Raw genomic sequence first — 7,802 nt, 5'->3', positions numbered from 1 at the left:
GGCGACCACCCCGGGGCCCCTCGCCACGAAGAGGGAGAGGGTCTCTCCCCGGCTCCGCTCAAAGTGGGTGGCGCTCGCCGGGCGCCGGGGCCGCCGGGCTTTGTAGTCCCGCCGCCGGGGGCGCCCGCCCGGGCCGCGGGCCCCAGCGGCCGGCGAACTACGATGCCCACGATGCCCCGCGGCGCCCCCGCCCCTCCGCGCCGCCCGCCGCGCGGGTCTGCGTCGCACCCGGTGCCCGGGGCCTGCAGATCGGCCGGCCGGCGGGGACGCGGTCCGCGCGCAGCGGGGTGGCGCCCAGGCCGCCGCCGGGTCCGTTAGTCGGCGACGTGCGTGGGGCGGTGGCGGCGCGGCGCGGAGCGCGGTTGCCATGGCAGCGCGGCGGGGCGGGGCGGGGCGGAGCCTGGGGGAGCCGCGGGGGGGGCGGGGCGGCGTGCGTCTGGGCGGGGCCAGGCGTGACATTGAGGAGGACGGTGACTCACTGATCCTACTGTCTGGGCAGCGCGGCGCAGGCGACCAGGCCCCGTGGCCGGACGCGTGTCCTGGTTCCGTGCCTAGCGCGGCGCTGCAGCCGGACGCGCACAGGGCGCCTGTGGCGTCAGAGGCTGGGGCCGCGGCCGGTCCTCCCGCCTCCCCCCGGGCTCCGCCCCAGGCCCGTAGCCGCCTGCGCCACCGCGGCCCGAGGGCGTGTGCCATCCGCCACCCGTCCTCCCTGCCATTTTCCGAGCGGTGGGAGAAGGGCGTCCCTGAGTGACACGCAGGGTGACTCAGGAGGTTTGAGAATCTGCGAGGAGCGTCGCTCTCCGTTGCATTGTGATCCGTAATACTTAAGAGGGTCGGATGCAGACTCCCCGAACCTCTCAGACGCTGCGAGGGCCGAAGAAACTTTCTCCTACCCCCGAGGTTCTTTCATATGGTCTAATATTCAAACAGATAAGAGATTAACAAGAGAAAATGACCCAATTTAAAGATACGTATGTGTGGGAACCAAACATACTGAAGAGTCAGAGACCCCTCCACGCACACACATGCGCGCAGGAGAGGGTCAGAGACCGGAAAGGGGAAACGGTGGGGCTTCGAGGGTCCCTGCAGGGGGCTAAGAGCCCACACTGCAAATGGAGGCGTGCCCTGCCCTATGGTGGGTCAAAGTGGTCACCTCTCATACTCTCCCATTCCGGCCAAGGCCCCTAATCCAGGCTTTTCTAGGTGGTTATGGGAGGGACAGGAGGTTCTCTTGAGCCCGCTGCTAGTGTTGCCTTTAGCTCCATCTGCACGGGGCAGAAGCACATCTTGGGGTGACTTGTCTGAACCCCCCTCAGTGCAGCACGGTGCCAGCGGAGGTTAACAGCCTGGGCCTGGGCTTCTCCAGCCCACTTTCTCTGGTCTGGCCACTACACTGATTAGCTGGTAGCCACGTGGGGCGACTGGCCTGCTTTGATGCTGGACTTTTCATCCGCAGAATGGAGGTAATATCCATTTCAGTGCTGGTGAGAAAAGCGATGATACCTCTGAAGCGTTCGGAAACAAAGCCTGGCCTTTAACGTGACTTAAATGTCAGTTATGAAGTCCACCGTGGTGAGAGCTAGAAGCGAGGTAGCCCGTTGGTGAGGCGGGGCTTTGACTGAACAGGGAATTTTTCTGTAGTGACAGAAAAGCTCTGTACATCTCTCTCAGGGTTTGGGCTACAGAGGTGTATGCCTTTGTCAAAACTCATGGAATGGTATGCTCAAGATTTGTACATTTCACTGCATGTAAATTTATCTCAAAAAAGAACGTGAAAATATTGGCTACTGTTTTTCTAAAGATTTACTCTTAGAAACTTTCAAACATACAGCATAGTATTAAGTATAGTCACATTTCCAGGACCTATTTACCTTATGATTGGAAGCTGGTACCTTTGGCTACCTTCACCCCCATCCTTCCCCCGCCCACGCTGGCACCCCCCAATCTGTTCTCTGTGTCTCGAAAATTATTGTTCGAGCTGTAGACTGTAATGGAAACCATAGAGCTATTTTAGGTCCAATCTCCAGATTTTGCTGATAAGAGAAATGAGGCCTAGAGATGTAAGTAAACTTTGGGGGCAGGGGTGGGGGGATTTACCGAGCCTGTCCTTTGCCAGGAATAACTGCCTCTACTGTGTATGTCATCCAGTCCCAGTCGGGGTCACCTTGTCCACAGAGATTTTGTCGAAATTGACTCAAGTCCCCTTCCCGCCTCCTGGGCAGAGGCCGGTGTTCACTGCAGGATCACGCTGAGCTCCTGCTTTCTCCAAGCACTAGACCCCCTGACCTCTCATCTCACCTCCCGCTGACTCAGTCTGGAAATCAAACCCTTGTCTTTGGTTGTATAGCAGACTCTCCTGAAGGTTGGAGCAACCGAGGGGTTTTAAATGAAGGGTGCAAACAATCTAAAATGATTGTTTCCTGCTCCAAAAGCACAGGCATGCACCAGCCCCCTCCTCTTTCAGCCTCAACCGGAACTTCCCGCTCCCCACCGCGCCCCTCCTCCTTACTCCCTTTATGCTTTTAGTTATCTCCGTCTCCTAATTCTACCTTCAGGCCACCTTCCATTCCTGAACTGTTCATCGAAGTGTTTTCCCACGTGAAGAAAGTACCTCCCCCACCAGGCACTCTGGTGCCAGCTATTAAAAGGTATTCTCGCACCAGTGTACATCTGCAAGTGCTATTTGATTCAGGCCGCACCGTCTTGCCTCGAGCACCAGTAAGGTGCTCATGCACCTGCCCTGTCCGGGCTGCCACATAGTGGGTTCGCTTTTGAGAACTCTTTGGTATAAACGAGGAAGCAGTTGCTGGTAGCTGGAATATGATGCCTAAGGGAAAGACAAGAACCCAAAGTCTACGTGATCGTGGCTCGTATTGTACAGAGGAGATGACAGCACGCACGCAGCAAAACCCGGAACAAAATCTGAGTATCAAGCGATAAAATGGCATCCTTAGAGAAGCAACACCCAGACCTGTCACCTCTAACAATTTGTTCACAACTCCGCGTATATAAGAAGGACATAAATAGGTTCTCCTTTACTCCCGGAGAAGATGAGCGTGATCTGCTCTCAGCTGAACACGTGTTTTTGTCGTAGGGACAATAGACTCACCTGACCCGTCATCCCTCATCTGATTTCCCGTGTGACCGGTCACTGGCGTTCGCTAGGCAGCTGGCCAGGGTCGCAGTGCAGTCTCCGCATGCAAGGTCCCAACACATTCCCCCTCCTTGTTTGGTTGAAGTCAGAATCCCAAAGAATCAGCTCAGCAGGACAATCCGCGTGAAGAGAATGCACAGTGGCAGCGGGCGGAAGGAGGACGGTCACTCGGAGGAAGGCCTGAAGAACCTCACGTGGCTGGGGACAGCCGGGAAGGGATGGGCACCGGCAATGAACTCTGTTGTCTTCACCGGATATTGTGGGCCAGCTCACATGACGGTCAAACGCACTGTGAAGATCCGAAAGACAGAACTGAAAGTGGAAACAGATCAATCCGCCCAGACGACAATATGGTCAAGAGCCACGGTCCTCATCGACGAGATGGCACATCTAGCTCGAAGCCAGGCTTTTCCTCCGGACCGTCCTCCTGGCCTCCACGGCATCTCGCTGTGCTGACCGCCCTCCTCTATGGCCGTGACCTCGGTTCTCGTCAAAGCGCGCGTCCTTCCTCATGCTCCTAACCAGCTCTTCCGCCTGCTCCTCCTCAGAGGAGGGACCACTTCCCAGCATCCGGTCTGCACACCCCACATTTCCGGGGTCGCACCTCTCACCCTGGTTGGTGCTCAGTTCGCCCTTTGCTCGTTCCGATGCCCGAACCCTGCACCAGCCACGCTGTGTGCACCTCGCTCCACTCTACACTCCTGGCATTCTCTCCACCTGGAATGTCGCCTGTATCCTAAATCCTACCTAGTCTGCAAGAACTAGCTCGGGCTTTCACGCAAACACTTCCAGACTGTGCCTGCTCTCTACTCCCAGTGTTCCCTGCCTGTGTCACCCACTTGACAACCAGACATATTGCTCAGTGGTGGTTCGTGGGCTGTCTGCTCATTGAATCTATCTTTTCTCCTTACTGGATTTCAGGCTCCCCTGATGCACCTTTCTGGGTAATCCCCCAAAACATCTTTAGAATAAGAAGGACTCGGTAACTATTTTTGATTGACGGTTCCTTATCTTTCCTCCTTAGTAACCCCTCCTGTCTGGGGTTACTTTCTAGAACCATACAGGACTTGTGCAGCCTCTCAATATAAATATCCTGAAGCCTAGGGAAAAGTGTGGGCCCCATGTGGATGGCTACCCTGGGGGCAATTCCTTTAAGTCGCTTTTGGTGTGCAAGGAGGTCAAGAAGTCAATGGCACTGAATCTCAATACTCAGAATCACCACTATCCTTGAGGATATCCTAGAGCAGCTGTTTACTAGGTCGGGACATTGGTTCGATGGGCCCCACCCAGCTTCTGAATATTCAAAACAGGATAGGGTGTGGTCAAGTAGGGTCAAGTAAATCAGAAAGCAGTAGGAAATTAAATGCAGAGTGTAAGCTAGTTCTGTACGGGCTCGTCCGGCAGTTACTGGGCTGCTGACGTTCAGCGTCGGATCTGCCCGCTGCCTGCTGCTCTGCGTTGGTGGAGCTAGAACTGGGCAAAGCACACAGCACGTCCTGTGGCTCCCAGGGCCACTGCCGGAGGAGGGGGAGGCGCCTTGAGCTCACGGTTGCTTCCTGTCACCCTGTCACCGTGTGCTACGCTTGCCAGTATCCCCTGGGCAATGGCCTTTTAGCTTGTGTCCATAACATCTCCTGGGGCCAAGAGACCAAAGAAAGAGGCTGACTCAACTCCAACGCGACTTCGAGGTTTACTAAGGGAATCTTGGTTGGTGACAAGACCACTTGGATATCTTCCAGGCCATCCAGCAGACGCTGAAGGAGTACGTATAGGACAGGGCAGGACGGATGGGACACTGGAGGGTGACCTGCCCCAGGCTGGGGGAAGGCGCCTCACATGCTTGCCCGGAGCAGGGCAGCAGGCTATCCCTGGGGCAAGGGGACTGGGCGATCGGACACCCTCTGAGGGGACTGTCCAGTGCCCTCAGCGCCCAGGAGCCAGCGCTAACACACCAGGCACCCTGCGCTTCAGGTCTGGAGAGCAAAGACCCAATGTCATGACAGCCGTCGTCCCTGTGGACCCCAGGCCTAACCTGGCCTAGGAGGATTGCCGCCCACGAACCAACCGCGTCCCCCGAGTCTGGCGGGAACCCCTCGCTTCATCTGGAAACGGACCTCTCCCGGACATGTGGAGACTCAGCTTGCTCACTCGCCACCTGTCCACCCCTTCTTGGCAAGTGGGAGGGAGCAAGAAGCTAAGGATGACGAAGGCCAGAAAGTGATCCCAGAGACCCATGAAATGAGGTGGGACTTGCAGAAAAGGAAAGGATGAAAAGGACGGGTTTCTGAGGGTGGAAACTGAGCCTCTGGTGCTGCCTCCTCTTGCAGATGCCGCGGGGAGACAGTGGACAAGAGAGAACAACGGAGAACTCGCGCTTTCTGCCTCGTCCAGGCCAAGCGAGGCTTTTGCTCTGCTTCCCTGGTGAACTCACGACACTCTGGCTTCGGTGCTTCTAGTCCACGTGAGGCTGTCCTGACAGACCGGAAGCGTGAGGCCAGCCTGGCCGAATCACACGGTCTGAGGAAAAGAACTGCCCTCCCCCCTCCCCTGTGTTTAAGGAATTTACAACATGTTTTACCTAGGCTAGAATAGGTACAAAATCCCCTGGCGGGAGCCTGTGGGGATTCTCCTTGCTCATGATTTTGTATTTTTATGCAAACTTAGAAATAGAACAGAAAGCCTCGAGGCCATGCAGAGCATCTGCAGCACTGGAGTGCTGTGGCACAGGACTCCATAAACAGGTCCCCCATCCTCCGTGCCAGCGGGAGTCGTGGTGGTCTCCTGGGGCACTGCAGTAAGTCACTGTGGGCGCTCCGCAGGTACGCATAGCGACACGCCTTCCCCCCCGCCACCCCCGACCTGATTCAGGATCCGCAGCTAGTAGAGGAAAACACGACCACACGCGCGTCACTCGGGAAAAGGCTGGCACGGGTTGCTTCGTTTGCGACGTGCGGCGTCTCTTCTAGTGGATTGAGAAGCACGTCACCTTCTGATTCAGCCGCCGGAGGCTGTCACAACGTAGGTGGCACACGCAGAGGAAAAGCAGCGTGCGACCGGCTCGTCTGTCCATAGCAGGCAGCGCTGTGCCAAGCAGCCCCGGCCACAACACCCTCCGTGTCTGAATGGAAGGGGGAGCAGAGCAGCCGGGAGCCCGGGCCCCTTGCTGAGAGGGCAGAGCCACTCCAGAGGCCCCGCCCATTCCCGGAGTCCTGGCTCTTCCTGTTCTTCTGTGTCCTGTGCTACTTCAGCAGTAGACAATTGAGAGCGACAGCTTCCAGGGGTACATTCCACTTCCCTTCTTCCCTCTTGTTTTCCTGTTATTTGCGTGCATCCATGATACACAGTTGTAAATGTCGGCTCACGTGACTCATTCCTCAGTGGCTAACTATCCGAGCGGACTGCCCAGCACCCGTTCTGCCTGACATTTTCTCATCGTGTTCGCCGGGCTGCCTGGCTCCTTCCCCAGATTTCACCTCAAATGTCAACGCGTCCCAAGCCCTCACTGATGGCTGTAATACGGCATTCGAATGGCCCTCACTCAGCTGCGTCTCTGGCCCTTCTCCCCAGCCCACCCAGTACCTGTCCTCAGTGTCTGAAATCGAAGTCGTGATGACAGCCGTTATCTAAGTTTTGTAAAGTTTCTTCCTTCTTGACCTGTGCCAGGATTTATGCCTTGATGACAGATAAACATTTCATGTTTTTTTTTAAACATTTAAAACATACATGAACATTGTAGAGTTGCATAACCAAAAAACAACAGCAACCAAAAAGGAAAGGAAAAAAAATACCTGGTACCCGCCACATCCTGATTTTGATGTTATTTTTCGGACACACGTTTTTCACGGTTACTATGTATTTCTGTATTACAAGCATTATATACACTATTGCTTTGCATCCTTTCAAACTTTATGCAAATGTCACTGTACTCTACTTTCTTGGCGTTACCTTTTTCTGTCCAACATTGTGCTTCTGACTGAGGTTTATCCCTATTTATGAACTTAGGGTTCATTTGCTTTAACTGCTCTGACTACATAATATATCTATCTCACCCACTTTCCACTGATGGATATCTACTTCCTCTCCCTCATGTCTGAGTGTATTCAGGCCACTAAGAGAAAAATTTCGCTGGATGGCTTGTAAACAATGGACATGTATTGCTCACGTTTCTGGAGGCCGGGATGTCCAAGATCAAGGCGCTAGTGGATCCGGGGGCCGGTGAGGACCCACCTCCGAGTTCGTAGCCTGCCGTTCTCTTGCTGTGTCCTCACAGGGCAGAAGGCCAGAGAGAGCTCTCTCATCGGGCACTGACCCCATCCTGAGGGCTCCCCCCTCACGACCGAATCACCTCCCAAAGGCCTGCCTCTTCTCACCATCACATGGAGGGGGGCTTAGGATTTCAACATACGAATTTCGGAGGGGATCTGTTCAGTCTATAGCATTTCGCCCTTGGCCTTCTCCCCAAAATTAATAGGCTTCTCGCATGTCCCAACTCAAAAGCCTAAAGCCCCAAATCTCATCCAAATATCACCTCAATCAGATGCATTTGAGACTCAAGATTCACCAGAGACAAATTCCTCTCCTGCCGTGAACCCGTGAACCCCGCGTGCCAGGTGCTTCCAACAGGCACAATGGCGGGGCAGGCACGGGA

This window comes from Pteropus medius, unplaced genomic scaffold (genome assembly GCF_902729225.1).
Source record: "Pteropus medius unplaced genomic scaffold, Ma_sr-lr_union100, whole genome shotgun sequence".
NCBI lineage: Eukaryota > Metazoa > Chordata > Mammalia > Chiroptera > Pteropodidae > Pteropus > Pteropus medius.
The sequence above is the reverse complement of the archived record's forward strand: the minus strand, read 5'-3'. Positions refer to the sequence as shown.